We start from the raw sequence: 16,652 nt of genomic DNA, 5'->3' as shown, positions 1-16,652 counted from the left end.
ACAAACGAAGCATAATATGTGGCTGTTGCATCTTGCTGCACACAACTCCTTTGGATGATGCAAACATTGCAAGACATTCAGATCACATGTACTCCACCCATCTCCATTCTATGTGATAATATAAGTGCAATCAGTATTTCAAAGAATCCAGTCATGCATTCCAAGACCAAGCACATACCTATCAAATATCATTTTCTCCGTGAACAAGTGCTTGAACAAAAGGTCAAATTGGAGTATGTTCCCTCCAAAGAACATGTTACTGATATATTCACCAAACCGTCGCCTAGAGAGACATTTGAATATCTCAAACAGAAGCTGTGAGTAGTTGATGCATCATCTTTCTGTTGAAACCTATCTGGTTCAGAAAAAAGTGGTTGTACGTGAGTTTCATGAAGCATATTCGTGTACATAGGTTGTTTTCTATGGATAAAATTGCGTATATGTTGGTTTGAAGAAAAATACTGGGCCAGACTCAGGATGAAAAGAGTCTAATATGGGTCTGACAGAGACCATCTGGCATAGGTTCAGGGGGAGCATATACTTCTAATAATGCATTGTTGGCATTATCTTAGAAGATCTCGGTACAATTTAACAGTTGTTTCTGATTCAGGTGGAACAGGTGCAGAGGGAGATCATGGTTTCTAGTCTGGATGATGTTTGACAGATGTTGCTGATGATAGTTGCTGATGACTATCATAGTCTTGTTTTAGATATTTTGTCTCTATGTCATGTATATCTTTTATTATGAAGGTCATGTAATGACCTATTTTGTTTCCACACTATGCCTAGGATGGATGATGTAATGTTCTTGTTTTATCATGTATAAACTTTTGGTGTATCCCCACTTGGTTGGGTGGATGAGTCAATCTTGGTATATCCCCACTTGGTTGGGAGATGCATGTATGTATGAGTCTTTGGTGATAGGAAGGTCATTTATGATGTATAGAGTCATGTTCTTCTTGTAGAACAGTCAGGGGGAGCATGAACAACACACTTCAACATATCAGAGAATTTAGCATGTACTCAGGAGGAGCATAACATTTGCCCTTGATGACAAATGGGGAGAGTGACTTGGGGTTGCCATCAAGTCCAAAGGGGGAGATTGTTGGCATTATGACATAGGTTTGGTGCTATGGCACAGGTGTTGTCCTTGATGGAAACTCACTCAGATGACAGATCATAGTTCAGGCTCTCAGAATTAAGGAAAAAGAGATATACGCAGTTCCCCTTGACCAAGCCGCGTATACATGCGGGTTAGCAGACCAAAAGGTGCATATGCGTATACACGCACTTTCACGCAAGGAAAAGTGCGTACATGTTGGAAAACTTGGTTTTGGTCCGTGGTATTTGGTCCTTGGTATTTTGACCCATGGTATTGGTCCAAGGTATCTTGTCCGAAGTGTTGACCCCAGGTATTTGGTCCAAGGTATTGATTCTAAGTGGTTTTGGACCATGGTATTGAGTAAGGCCTAAGACTATAAAAGGAGGAGGAGATCATTAGGCAAAGGCACTCAAGTATTGAATATCTAAGGAAGAGCAAGATCTAGAATACTGGTTATTGGGTTATGGTGCATAGCTGGATCTGAATCAAGGAGGAACCTAAGCGCTTGAAGAAGGATAAGTTCTATTGATGGGTCAAGATCTTAAGGCTTGAAGAGAAGTATCTTTGTGTGGTTTTGATCTTTTATCTGAATAATTGGCACATGTCGTAATCTGTAAATCTAATGATCTGGGTATAACTGATGTCTGAATAAGTTGTAAAGGTTAAATCATCTTTTACAGATCTGTACACAGGTTCAAGATAGCAAAGACACATATACATGCTGGTTCGGCATTTCAAAACAGCGTATATGCAGGTTTGCCTTCATATAACAGTGTATGAACACAGGTTCGACACATTGAAGTAGCGTACGTCTCATAAAATATGTTTTAGCTACTTCTGTTTGTTGTTGCAGTGTTCTAGGTTCTGGATTGGGTTCTGGTTACTGTTATTGTATTTTGGTTACAACATTCAAAAAAGTGATTATTTGATTCAGTTTTGGTTGGTGCAAAGGAGATTGATTAATGCAAATATATTTGATGTTCGATTGATGTTATTGATGGATCCAGTCTGAAAATTTATGAAACGTGGTCCCTGGAAGAAAAGAGAAGGTTGTAGCCTTCTATAGGTCAACACCTACGTACTAGTAAACATATCAGCTAGTACAAGAGCTAAGAGGGTTGTAGCTCCTTTCCACGAAAAGCTAGAGAATGAGAGAAGGTTGTAGCCTTCTATAGGTAGAAGCCTGCGTACTGGTATAAGGCTGCACTAGTACAAAACTTGTAAAAGGAAGTTTCTTATTAAAGAAAGATAGAGATGATTGTAGCAGGTGGGTTTCACCCACTTTGGGTTTCCACCTTATATCTTTTGTTCATGTGTGTGATTGCTTGTTCTGTTTACTGCATCTAATTACTAGCTATATGGATCTGATACACAGATTAAAGATCAACTAACTAAATTATAAGTTTGCGAGGTATACACTAGTTTCATCCAAACACAGTTGCGTATACACGCAAGTTTCTTTAATAGAAGTAGCATATATAAATTTGTTTATGGAAATGAAATATTGTTAAATTGATAATACTGATTCACCCCCCCCCCCCCTCTCAGTATTATTTACAACACCTAATTGACCATTATTAAACTAATATTTACTTTAATATAATTATGGACTAGCCCCAAGGGTTAGCTCAACTAGTCAAGTCCTCGTTGTTAAGTACCTGACTGATTGGGAGGTCACAGGGTCAATTCTCCTCATAGCCCTTGGGGTTAGGCCTTGCTAGTTTGGCCGACGGGCTTTAAAAGATCCTATTCAGGGTTGATCTACCCATATTTTCCTATGGGAAATTTTGTTTTTAGAAGTATGGACTTAAGTTCCCAATGAGAAAAGAAAAACATTATAGCGTAAATTGAGAAATGGATTTTGGTTGGATATTATAAAGATGTAAAAGGTTTTAGACATCTTCAACTTCATTCCATTGAAATTATTGTTAGGAGAGATGTTAAGTTTGATGAAATGCTCCTAGCTTGTGGGTTTAGATTACTATTTTTACCATTCTCTATTCCCAGCTTTTATGTTAATGATCCTATTGTTATGCAACCAACTCACAAAATAGAATAAAAGATAGATCAACGACTTAAAAATTATCATCTCGAGGGGGAAACCTCCTTTACATTACATAAATGAATAATTATTGGATGATACAAATGAGAGTACCTTCTTGGTATATATAGGAGTCTAAGGGGTCAAAAGATAATTAGAGCCTACATAATAATAACAATAGTAGGCTTCTATGGGGCACAACAATAACAATAGGGGGCTACACTAACAATAATAATAAGGGGGATATACTAGTATTATAGGGACCTAACATGCCCCTCTCCTTCAAAAAAGTGTTGTCCTCAACACTTGAGTAGTTATGGATGCTTCTGTATAAAATTCTCATCCTCCCATGTGGAGTCTTCAACAAGTAAGTTCTTCCACTTAATGAGATACTCTGAAATTGATTGATTCCATACCTGTCATGTTCTTGCTTTTGTGACTGCTTCTGGATCCAATGTGATTTTTCCTTCTTCGTCAAGTTCCAGAAATAGTTTTTGAACTAGAAGCTTGTCACCTTTAACCTTTTTTAAGCATGAAATATGGAAAACCGGGTGTACTCAGGAATATGTAGGCAAATCCAATTTATATGCCATATTACTAATCTTTTGCAACACTTGTAAGGACCATAGTACCTAGGTGATAATTTATTATCCTTCTTAGCTTTCTTGAGAGAAAATTGTTTATATGGTTGTAGCCATAAAAATACCCTGTTGCTTACATCAAAACTTATTTCACTGCGATGCTGGTCTTCTTATTGTTTCATTTATTTCTATGCCAGAGTGAGGTTATGTAGTAGAGAAGTGGAGCATGGCGAAGACCACACAACAAAGTCACCACATAGCATCAAGTCTTCACAGCAAAGCCCCTTCCTTTTTGTAAAAGAATTAAAATATTGTAAAGTTGTGGGTTTTACGACATAGCTCCTTGTAATTCAGAAACCATGGTATCGGGTCCATGGTAATATAACAATGCAAAGCCCTCATGTAATAGTATATATAGGGATGAATAATAAATAAGAAGGCATCAATGATGTATTGGATTAGATCTATTTTTATGTGATACTTTTGTGTTCTGTACTTTGGAGGAAGTGTGAGGCTCCGCAGCTGTGTGCACAGAGGCCTGGGTATGCAACTTTGTGCATAGACCATCTGCAGCTTAGTGCGTAGACACCCTACAGGTATGTGCGCAGGGAAGAACTGCTTGTTGTACCAAATTCATATCATAAGCAACAATTATTGTGGATGAAGTCCCACATTGGGATGAATGATGGTAAAATGTTTGTCTTAGTGTTCATTTTCTTATTATCTGCACTTTATTTTAGTAATGTATAATTTATGAATGTCTATGTCATGCTTAAGTAATGAATGTAATTATGCGAAGTAATGTATAATTGTGAAGTTGTTTATTAATGTGAAGTTGTGTATAAGAGTTAAATCATAAAGAGAAAACAATGATGCCACAATGTAGTATCCCTCAGGCTACAGAAACCTAGTTCTGCAACCTCCCATAATCACTTCGGGTGAGACTGTGATTTGCTTGCAGGTCATTGCCAAAAGGGCTAGTGGTTGAGGGTTTTGTTGATTCACAATACACTTTGAACCTGAGTCAAGCCCATCGAAGCCAAAAAATGGTTCTATTTCTGGGACCAAGATTTATTTGAGGGATATGTTTTGGCATCCGTCGAGGAAAGAAATCCAAGAGTTAGTAGAAAAGGAGGAACAAGAATTTGCAGATTAGGAGAATAGAAACCCTAAACTTTCATCTAAAAGGTGGTTGGAGAAGTATATCTCTGAATATAAGTACGAAATATTCTTTGGTTCTTTTCACATCAAGATGTATGACTGGATTTCAAGATTTATTAAGAGAAATAGTTGTTTTAAAGGATACAAACTATTATAGACATTTTTGTGCCTTACAGCACTGAGCATGAAATGTCCATAATCTAAGGGATCCAAAGTCCCTAAACATGTTGTTCCTACCCCTAGAGGAACAAGGCTAACAAACCACAGCAGTTCACAGAAGTTCTCCACCAGAAACTGCTCAAAAACAAGTCAATTCAGGATCAATTCAGTGGCTCCACTAGCTGTCTGCGCTGAATGTCAAAGCCAACACTGGCTACCTGCGCTGAATGTCAAAGCCAACACTGGCTACCTGCGCTGAGCGAGAGTTGACATGTGGCAAGTTCATTCCACAATGTGTCAAAACCGAGGAAGCTTCCAAAATCTTCCTCAATGACACTTGCCTCAGTGAATTCGACTGGTGATGAGTAAGAGGTTCCAAATCTCCAAGTGGAAGCAAGAACCTCCAAGTGGAACCAAGAACTGAAAGAGGGAGAGGACACTAGTCAGATCTCAAGCTAACTCATCCTCTCTCAAAAAATCTATATATGGATCTCTCCTCCATGAGATCTAGAGGCTGGAAGTTGGTATTTTGCAGAGAATTGCTGTTGGTTTGAGATTAGAACTATTGGGTGATTTGCTTTGAAGGAGGTGAAGAAGGGATTCCTTTTGCTGGGAAGGTGATGCTGGATTGGGCCTCACTTGGTTGTATCTCTTCCTGAACTTTATTACTTCATCAATAAAACCATTTGAGTTTCTCCTATATGCATGTATATCAATGATGTTTTGTTGTATTTGCATATTTAGTTTATTCTAATCCTAAACTAGTTATGAATGTGAATCTATGATTTTTGTAGTTTCCCTCTCTTGTGATCTTGCAGGAACTTGGTGTAGCTGGGCCAGTGAAGGAACAAGCAGCGGGAAGCAAACAGAAGAGAGTGAGATCGGATCGACAAACTAGCGGAAGACATCGGTTAGTTACATCCTTCTCCTCTATTTACATTTCGTAAAGAAGAATACTTAGATAGTTTTGTCTTGTTTGTTGCTAAGGCACTATCACTCCTTAGAGTGGGATAGGGGCATTCTGTGTTGGATACTTTTCCCAACAACAGATTTTCGTGTCGACCTACTTCAGGAAGATTGCATTTCCCTTTCAAGGAAGAATTACAATCGTCGACCAAAAAACATTTCTCCCCAACAGTTCACAAGTTACGGGAAGCATCCCAATGATCCATGGAAGCGATCATTCACTTCAAAATATTGGGGTAGGCCTCCTAAAAGACCCTGCCTTGATGGGTACTTTTTCCCTACCGCCTCCAAGTAATCTAGTGGAATTGGCCACAGTGGAAACCTACAAAATGAAATCTTCTATATCTAATGGATTCGGAAGATTCCTAAACATTTTGTCAACATGGATCATCGCCCTAATGGAAATACTGTAAATACAGTGGGCTCCGAGGACGGTTCTTATCTCGTGTCAACCTCGTTAAAAAATGAAACAAGGAGTCATGAGGATAGTTCTTTTACTGTGTCAACCTCATTAAAAAATGAAACAAATCCCCTTTCCAAATCTCAAAGGTAAACCTTCATTCCAACCACCGAGTTGAATGCAATGAAGCTTGGGGGGCATGCACCTCGATTTGCGTTATTATGCTGGGGGCATACAAACTTATCACGAGCAGTGTTACTGTAGGGTTCAAGCTCGTTAAAAAATAAACCCGCCATCGAGCAGTTTTAGCACACAGTTCATGCTCGTTAAAAAATAAATGCAAGATCCGAGCAGTTTTAGCACATAGTTCATGCTCGTTAAAAAATAAACATAAGATCAAGCAAGTGTTTCAATCCGCGTTTAAGCTCGTTAAAAAATGAACTATCTGGTAAATAACCACTGCGATCGTAAATTTATCAGCCATTAAAGCCTTGGTCGTGTTTGCACCGTCACCTCCACTTTTCCATTGGCCGATCATTCACCTCCATTTGATTGTTTACCCATTTTGAGGAACAGCTGCGAAGAGTGATTTCACTAAGCCATCCTTGTGACACTGCCGTGATTGGAAAATTCCAAACCTTACCTGGAATCAGCTGCTACCCTGTTTATCACTCGTTCCTCAAAAGATGAGTCTTCTTTAAGCTCTTTTCAACTGACTCGTAAAATATGAAAAGATTGCCGAGTTTTGGCCTTCCAGCTCGTTAAAGCGACCGGAAGAGCTATCCCTCCTCTAGATTTTAATCTTTTTGGACCTGAGGGATTATTGCACAAAAAGATCGAGCGCTTGTTTAGTTCGGCTCGTTAAAACTATCGAAAATTCATCCTTTCTGTATTTTTTTATACTTTTTCGGACTTAAGGGATTAGATGACGAAAAAGGAACTTTGGAGTTATCTTTACGTACCTTTTCAGACTCTCTAAAATTGAAAAGGACCGAGTTATCTTTGTCGTTAGACTCGTTAAAAGCATTAAATAGTGACAAACTTGTCTTTAGACGAGAACGAATTTCACTATCGCTAGGCTCGTTAAAACATAGCGATAGGCTTGCCCGAAGGGCAGGTTATAGAACAAGCATATGTTATCCTCCTCAAGCTTGACAAAAATAAAGAGGTACTGGTTAGTAATGACTAGGGAAAAATTGGGAGAAACTCAAGAAAACTTTGATGGTAGCAAGTCGCTCTTGAACATGACACTTTTCCTCCGTACCACAATCGGGTTGGGTTGTTTCATTCACCGGTCACATCACCATGGTCTCGCCATACCATCCATATTTGGGGTAATGCTACCGATCCATCGCATCAGTGTCGCCATATGTTCAAAAGAAGTCATTCAGAGAAGTCAACCGTGTCCCATCCACTGCCATACATTATCCTTCATCCTTTCATGACCGCCACCCTGAATCATATGTCACAGATCGTTTTCACCTCCATCAAAATCATTAGCTCCGTTCCGTGTCACTGATGTGGGATACATTAAGGCCCTCCTTTGACGGATCGCTTCTTGTCGACATCAGCTCATTATCCAAGAAGTTGATCTAGGAACAACCCCTTCAGTACTTTGAAGCTTGCATGCCTCAATGGCAAGTTTCTCACTTCCGGCTACAGGTATACGTCAATTACCTTCGACCGAAAGATTTTGTGTGGTGTTCGATGCCAAGTCCTTTATTCACACCACGTGAATTGTACTGCAGTACCTTGAGGGTCATTATCATTATTGGTGATTCCTCTCGCGCTTGTTAACGGTTTACCTCATTGACCGGTAATCAAGCGATGTCTTTCCATGTTCGACTTCAGAAAATTTCTCACATGGATCGACTTGTACTTAGAGTGAAGATCGAACGAGTTTGAAGACCCCAGATCTAGTTTCATCCATCCGGGCTGCGATATATATTCAGGAAATATAAAGACATTAACATGTACATCATTGCAGCAGATAATCATCCTATCCAAAGGATGATAATTTCATCAAAATTATCAGTCTACCATCAGACGATTGTCTGTTCTATGTACAGAAAAATGAATTTATAAAGCTGAGCATGGGAATGCCCGCCTCAGCTAGATCATGAAAGCAGTATGAAAAATAATGTATTGTATTGTATCTTATTACAGGTCTCCTCCCAGCATTGGATGAACTTCGGATCCTATTGATAAAGCATTTCACCCGATAAATGGCCTCATACTTTAGGGGAAACTGTTATAGACATTTTTGTGCCTTACAGCACTGAGCATGAAATGTCCATAATCTAAGGGATCCAAAGTCCCTAAACATGTTGTTCCTACCCCTAGAGGAACAAGGCTAACAAACCACAGCAATTCACAGGAGTTCTCCACCAGAAACTGCTAAAAAACAAGTCAATTCAGGATCAATTCAGTGGCTCCACTAGCTGTCTGCGCTGAATGTCAAAGCCAACACTGGCTACCTACGCTGAATGTCAAAGCCAACACTGGCTACCTGCACTGAGCGAGAGTTGAAATGTGGCAAGTTCATTCCACAAGGTGTCAAAACCCAGGAAGCTTCCAAAATCTTCCTCAATGACACTTGCCTCAGTGAATTCGACTGGTGATGAGTAAGAGGTTCCAAATCTCCAAGTGGAAGCAAGAACCTCCAAGTGGAATCAAGAACTGACAGAGGGAGAGGACACTAGTCAGATCTCAAGCTGACTCATCCTCTCTCCAAAAATCTATATATGGATCTCTCCTCCATGAGATCTAGAGGCTGGAAGTTGGTATTTTGCAGAGAATTGCTGTTGGTTTGAGATTAGAACTATTGGGTGATTTGCTTTGAAGGAGGTGAAGAAGGGATTCCTTTTGCTGGGAAGGTGATGCTGGATTGGGCCTCACTTGGTTGTATCTCTTCCTGAACTTTATTACTTCATCAATAAAACCATTTGAGTTTCTCCTATATGCATGTATATTAATGATGTTTTGTTGTATTTGCATATTTAGTTTATTCTAATCCTAAACTAGTTATGAATGTGAATCTATGCTTTTTGTAGTTTCCCTCTCGTGTGATTTTACAGGAACTTGGTGTAGCTGGGCCAGTGAAGGAACAAGCAGCGGGAAGCAAACAGAAGAAAGTGAGATCGGATCGACAAACTAGCGGAAGACATCGGTTAGTTACATCCTTCTCCTCTATTTACATTTCGTAAAGAAGAATACTCAGATAGTTTTTTCTTGTTTGTTGCTAAGGCACTATCACTCCTTAGAGTGGGATAGGGGCATTCCGTGTTGGATACTTTTCCCAACAACACAAACTTAAGCATTGGACTCCAGAAATGATACAACAACTAAAGAACATTGATAACGGAATTTCAAGAGCTGTCGATTTCTGTGTTGAAATTTTTTTGGGAGGGTTTATTATTGAGTTTGAATTAGACACAATGGTATCCTACAATGAAGATTAACATAATTTTTTCAAGGGACCGCGAGGTAAGTACTTGATATGTTTGAAATTCTCGATTAAAATGTTGTTGTGTGAAAAGGGAATTCTTCGAATGCAATTAGATTAGTAGATTATGTTTGGAAAAATATCTAAATAAGAGACTAGAACAACAAGAAGTGGAAAAAGGTATAGAGTAGACATTAAGAAGAGATCTCATGGCCAAGATCCGAATATTTTCATAGAGACTGACTATATCCCTTTGCTGAGTGAATCTAAAGGTGAAGGAAACCCCCTTGAGAATCCCGAAGGAACTTTGTAGTATTCACCCTTTCAGCTTGAAAGTGCATCTAAGCTCGAATCTAGCTAGATTTAGACAAATTTTGGTTTTCGCCACCCCTCGTACCCCCCATCCACATCCCCTTACAAATCCCCCTCCTCCTCCCCCCTGAGAAGAACGATGGTCGATGACATTAAGATGCCGATATTTAAAGGAATTCGATCAGAGGATCCGGAGCATTTATGGTTCTTACGCGAAGGAGTATCGACCGTGAAGCAGGTCCATGATGAAAATGTGAAAAAGGTGCATCTCGCCACAACATTCAAAGATCGAGCATTAAATTGGTATATGAAATATTCAAGAAACCAGATTAGTTCTTACACAGACATTAAATCAACATTGGTAAAAGAATTCAAGAAACCAAAATCCGAGTCGCAATGCATCATAGAACTAAAGGAAATCAAACAAAGGCCAACAACACAAGGAATGGTTTATCACTGCACTGTTGCAACACATCATATTACCTTTGACATAGCATAAAATAGAGACTCAAGCCAAATATTTGGAGTTGGAAATGAAGTTATAAGCTTCTTCGATAGGTCATACAATTGTAGGTATGCAGTAGATACAGAGTCAACTGGAGAATTTAACTTTGAAGTTATAGGATATGAAGAAGAGTAAAGAAGTTTGTGATGAAGTCTGGTGTACAAAATGCAAAGGAGAAGGTCACTCTAAAGAGAAATGTCCTATTTTTAGAATTTACATAGCTAGTGGAGCACCTAATCCTTTGAATACTAGATCTAGTTTATGGTGTGATATATGTGGAACTAGAGGCGAACATCACTCTAAAGATTGATATTTGTTACAGAAATATGTGCAAACTGTGAAGAACTTATTTTTCAAGTACTGTAAATCAGTGGGGCATGATGAAAATAACTATCGAGCCTATGAATTTATGATGGATCGCATTGCTGATACATATAGAATGAAAGCTGAAGAACAAGGACACGAAGGAAGTGGGAAATATGGTGTCTGAGGTGACTATGTAGGACGAGATCGAGGTGGTAGAGTTGGTCGAGGTCGAGGTCAAATTATTTGTTATAATTGCAGGTAGGCAGGTCACTTCGCAAGACATTGCCAGAATCTGATTACCGTGTAAGTATTGCAAAGCATTTGATCATGTAATAGAAGAGTGTCTGGTACTTATAGCGAAAATGCAAGAAAATAAGAATCCATAACCAACCAATAACATTCAGATGATCACTATGGAACCAAGGACAGATGAACCTCACATCAATATTGTAACAAGGAGTGGAGCTGCGACGAGAAATGACAAAGAAGATGGGAATAAGATAGTTGAAGATACATGGGTTAGAAAGACTACAAAGAAAGCACCGATGTTCGGTATTCATAAGGAAAAATAAATCTTTATGGAGGAAAAGTGAAGCTTTATGGATGCAGAAGCTTCGACATCTATCACACAACTGAAGCAGAAGAATAATAGTGACATAATAGCAGCTGCAACACAAGATATGGATTCAGGTATTTTAAAATATTTCCTACAAACTTGCATGAAGTTGTTAGGAAACCAGAAATATGTAGAAGTACTACAAGAATTGATAGATTCTTGCGCATCTAAGGAAGTACCGGGGAGTGAAATCCATGAAGTAAATAATATATATAGACAAATGAGAACTGAAAAATAAATGAGCCTTAGTGCACAAATAGGAGAATATGATATGGACCAAGTTATTTTAGGTTTGGGATTTGAAGCTAATGTCCCAACAAAGAAAACATGCTAACTAATGGGTCAACCAAAGTTGCAATGGTCACCTATTCAGTTGAGAATGGAGAATCAACAGAATATTGTTCCTCTAGGAAGATTATGAGGCATTATCATGGACATTGAAGGAGTGCACACTACTATATATTTTGAGGTAATAGAAATCGTGGATTAAAGTAAACCCTATCCTATATTACTTGGATTGGATTGGAAATTTGCTAACATGGGTATAATCAACTTGAAGAGGAGGAAAATGATATTTGAAAGAAATAATATGAGAGTCATTGTTCCATTAGATCCATCAAAAGGAGCGAAGTATACTGCATCTGTTAAAGAATAGTACATTGCAAATGACATCGAAAACATTTATTAGATAACAAAAAAAGACGAAGAGTGGATTAAGCCCACTACATATGGAAAGTTGAGTTGGGAGCATAACACCTCCTGTGCTTCAGATTCAGAAGAAGAATTAGAAAATTGGCAAAACAAGTTACATGAAGTGTCTACAAGGCTATGTGCAAGAATGACTAAATCACTTTGTTGTGCAATCTCTGAGGTATCTAATTTACCTTAATATGATGGTTTGGGTGATATAAATCATTTTCTTGAAGAATATGAAGGAAAAATACAAAAAATTCAAAGGTTATTAGCCCTAGATATAGCCCTAAGAGTTACTCCTGCTAGATGGTGGGGTACACATAAGAAGAGTATAGGAACTTGGCAAGAATGTTGAAGGTTGATATGGATAAGGTTTGGTCAGGTAGACATACAATTTACAAATAAATATGATGGTAAAAATGATTGTAGAGAGCACATCCAGCTTTGCATGACAACATGGAAGGAGATTCCACAAGAAGAATGGGTGCATGGGTTTATCCATACATTGGAGACAATTCCTCAAAACTGGTATTTGGAAGTAGAACTTTGACATGGTACTACAAGATGGATAGACATGGTTGATGGGTTTATATTGACATTTAACTTTGAATATGGATTCCCATATATAGATTCAACTCTTCATATAGTTAAAAATAAGATTTTTTAGAATGAAATTCCACTCACTTGGTAGCCTGATTTGCCTACGCAACTACAAAATGTAATAGAATGCAACAACATTGTTGTAGAAGAAGATGAAGGCCCTCACAATATTGACATAACATAATATGAAGGTTACCACGAAGTGAATGGACCTGGGTTAGAAATTCCTGATATAAAAAATCCATTAAAGACAAATAAGGTGAATATAGGGTAAAAATATGAGTCGAAGTTTGAAACCATAGGAGATTATTGGGATGAAGAAATAGTCAACAAAGTGACAAATCTTTTGCATGAATATCAAGAGTTATTTTCCACTAAGTTTTCAGATATGAAGGGCATTGTAGGAGATTTAGGAGTTATGAAGATTCCTTTGAAGCCTGATGTGAATCTAGTTAAGCAAAGGCCTTATAGACTGAATCCAAAATACAAAGAAAAAGTGAAGAAAGAACTTGAGAAAATGATAGCAGCTGGAATCATTGAACCTGTGGAAGAATCAGAGTGGGTAAGTCCTATGGTAGTACAAGAAAAGAAAACACAGGGTGAAATCAAGATTTGTGTTGATTTAAGGAAGTTAAATGATGCATCTTTGCATGATCCATTCCCTACTCATTACACTAATGAAGTATTGGACAATATAGGAAGTCAGGAAGCCTATTCATTTACAGATGGATTTTCAAGATACCATTAGATTAGAATTGCACCAAAGGATCGAAATAAGAGCACCTTTGTTACAGAATGGGGTTGATATTAGTATACAATGATGTCTTTTGGGTTGAAGAATGCCCGTGCCATATTTTCAAGAATAATGGTCACAACTTTCAAAGAGTATATTCAAAAATTTATGGAAGTATACTTTGATGATTGGATAGTTTTTGGGTTATTAAAGAAACATGTTGCGAGCTTAAGGTTGATGCTCGACACATGCAGGGAGTATCAGATTTCTCTGAATATCAAGAAGTGTATATTCTGTGTACCTTTTGGTATATTGTTATAACATATTGTTTCCAAGCAAGGATTAATGGTGGATTTTACGAAGATTGCTATCATTGTGAATTTACCTCCACCGAAGATAGTTAGGTAGCTTCACACCACATTGGGACATATAGGATATTACAAAACGTTATCAAAGGATATGCACAGATCACTGCGCCAATGGAAATTTTTTTGAAGACAGATGTAACATTTCTATGGAACGAAGAGTGTCAAAAGAGCCTCGACACACTAGATGAAAAGATGGTAACTACGCCTATTTTGGTTTTCCCATAATGGAATAAGGAATTTCATGTTCATGTGGATGATTCATGCATAGATTTAGGAATAGTATTGGCACAACCTGGTGTAGGAGAAATAGATCACTACATAGCTTTTACAAGTAGGAAACTGTCTAAAGTAGAGAAGAACTATACAACTATAGAAAGGGAAGGTCTAGCTATGGTATATCCATTACATAAGTTCATACATTATTTGTTGGGATCACATTTCAATATGTTCACAAATCACTCCGCACTAAAATATTTAGTAAACAATCATCTTTTAGGAGGATAAATTTGCAACTGGCTATTACTATTTCAATAATATGAATTTGAAGTTATTGTTAAGGCATGAAGACTGAATTTTGGACCTAATTATTTGTCGAGGATAAAAAGAGGAGAAGAATAAAAAAATATAGAGGATAATCTTCTTGATGCGCAACAGTTTTCGATCAGAGTAGCAGATGAGAACTTCGCTGATATTATTTAGTTCTTAACCGCATGAGTGGCCCCTTCAAAATGCTACGTAGCAGAAGAAAGAGTTGGTGGTTAAGGTAGAAGATTTTTCACTGATAGCAGGGCATCGGCATAAATTGGGACCAGATGAAATACTTCACAAGTATGTTATTGAGCATGAAAGACAGATAACTTTGATGGAAGCTCATAGTGGCACAACTGGTGGCCATTATGCAGGGAAACCGACTGCGCAAAAAAATTTAAGAGCAGAACTATGATAGCCTACATTACACAAATATTCAAAGGAATATTGCAGAGCTTGTGATATCTTCCAGAGAATGGGAAAACCTTCAAGACAAGATGAAATTCCACCTAGTACCACAAGTAACATTGCAAGATTTTGACAAATGGGCTATTGATTTTTTGGGACCGATCAATCCACCAAGGAAAAAGACTCATGCAAGGTATATAATCACTGTGACTAATTATCTGACTAGGTGGGCTGAAGCACAAACTGAGAAGGATTGCAGTGCAAAAACTTCTGCGAAGTTCATATTTGAGTATATTTTGTCCAGATTTGGGTGTCCATAGATATTGAAGAGTTATCAAGGGTCACATTTCTTGAATCAAACTGTTGTACCTGTTTCCTGTAGGCAGTTCTTGGCTGCAGAAACTATGCCAGGAAACCAACTCAACCAACCTTTAGGTTCAAGCTGACCCTTGAACCAGAGGGGGCTCCCTCAATGGTTACAAGGCTTTGTTTAACGTTGTTCACCTGTCACTGAACAACAACCTTTGAAGCACAATGGACTGATTTACGGTTTTAATTTGGGGTGGTTGGCGATCAATGACAAAATCTATCCATGATTAAAGGCCTCTCTCATAGGTTTCCTTCAGAAAATGTCAGCTTCTAGCCTAACAAAATGACTTAGATTTTCAAGGATTATGATAGAAGAATGTAAGGAGATTTCTAATAATTAAGCAATTAGACAAATGTCTTAACAACTAGGGAAATTTGGATGCTTGTAGAATAGTTCTATAGCCCAAAAAAATATATTCAAATTAAATTGAAGGCCAAACTAAACCAATTTAAGAGGAGCTATTTCGGACAGATAGTCCAATAAGCTAATATCTTTTAATGGCTATCAGAAGGCATAAAGCAAAAACTAGTCAAAGAGGAGTTATCTTGGACAAATAGTCCAATAAGCTAACCTCTTTCTAAAGGTTATGTTATTACAGGGAATTTCTGAGAGATTAAGACTTAATCTACACTTACCCACACCTTCATATAAATGCTTTGAAAATGTGTAGAAATAAGATATGAAACACTAGAAAGACATACTAGAAAACACACAATTTTGTCAAACTAGAGCCAGAATGATTTCGTTAGAAATACTATAATAGAAGCTATTACAAAGTGAAGAGCCTTGGCATCAAAATCCCACACATATTACTTCAATTGATGAAGTATTTATACAATTTCCTCACAAAATATCTTGATGAAAATATCAAGAGCTATTACAAATATTTGAAAATTGTATTACAAAAATCGAACACAAATAAAGGTAAATAAAACTATTTGAAGAGTTTTGGTACTATCCTTGAGGACTTTTGTTGATAAATAAGAGAATATGAATTTGATTGAAACTCATATTTGATGAGGTGGCCTCCAAGTCACTAACTGTCTTTGAGCTTTTTCCTCCCGAAATTCTGAAAAATAGGGTCCTGTAATACCTTTGTTTCTCCTAAAACATAATAGTTGTTAGAAAAATGAGAGAGGTTTTTGTAAATTATGATGTTAGAAACACAAACCTCGTTCATATTTTTAAAATTCATTTCCACCTGCTCAGAAACCGCATTTGAAAATACTTACTAAAAATAGGAAAATTCGAGAAAACATGCTTGCAAAGATTCATCTGAATCTCCCAAACCATAACATCTGTTACAAAAATGAGAGAGGTTTTATACAAGATGATGTTAGCAACAAAAACCTCTTTCG

This window comes from Pinus tabuliformis, chromosome J, assembly GCF_031772625.1.
Source record: "Pinus tabuliformis cultivar Carrire ecotype Pingquan chromosome J, CPIR1, whole genome shotgun sequence".
Taxonomy (NCBI): domain Eukaryota; kingdom Viridiplantae; phylum Streptophyta; class Pinopsida; order Pinales; family Pinaceae; genus Pinus; species Pinus tabuliformis.
This window is presented reverse-complemented; position numbering follows the sequence as displayed.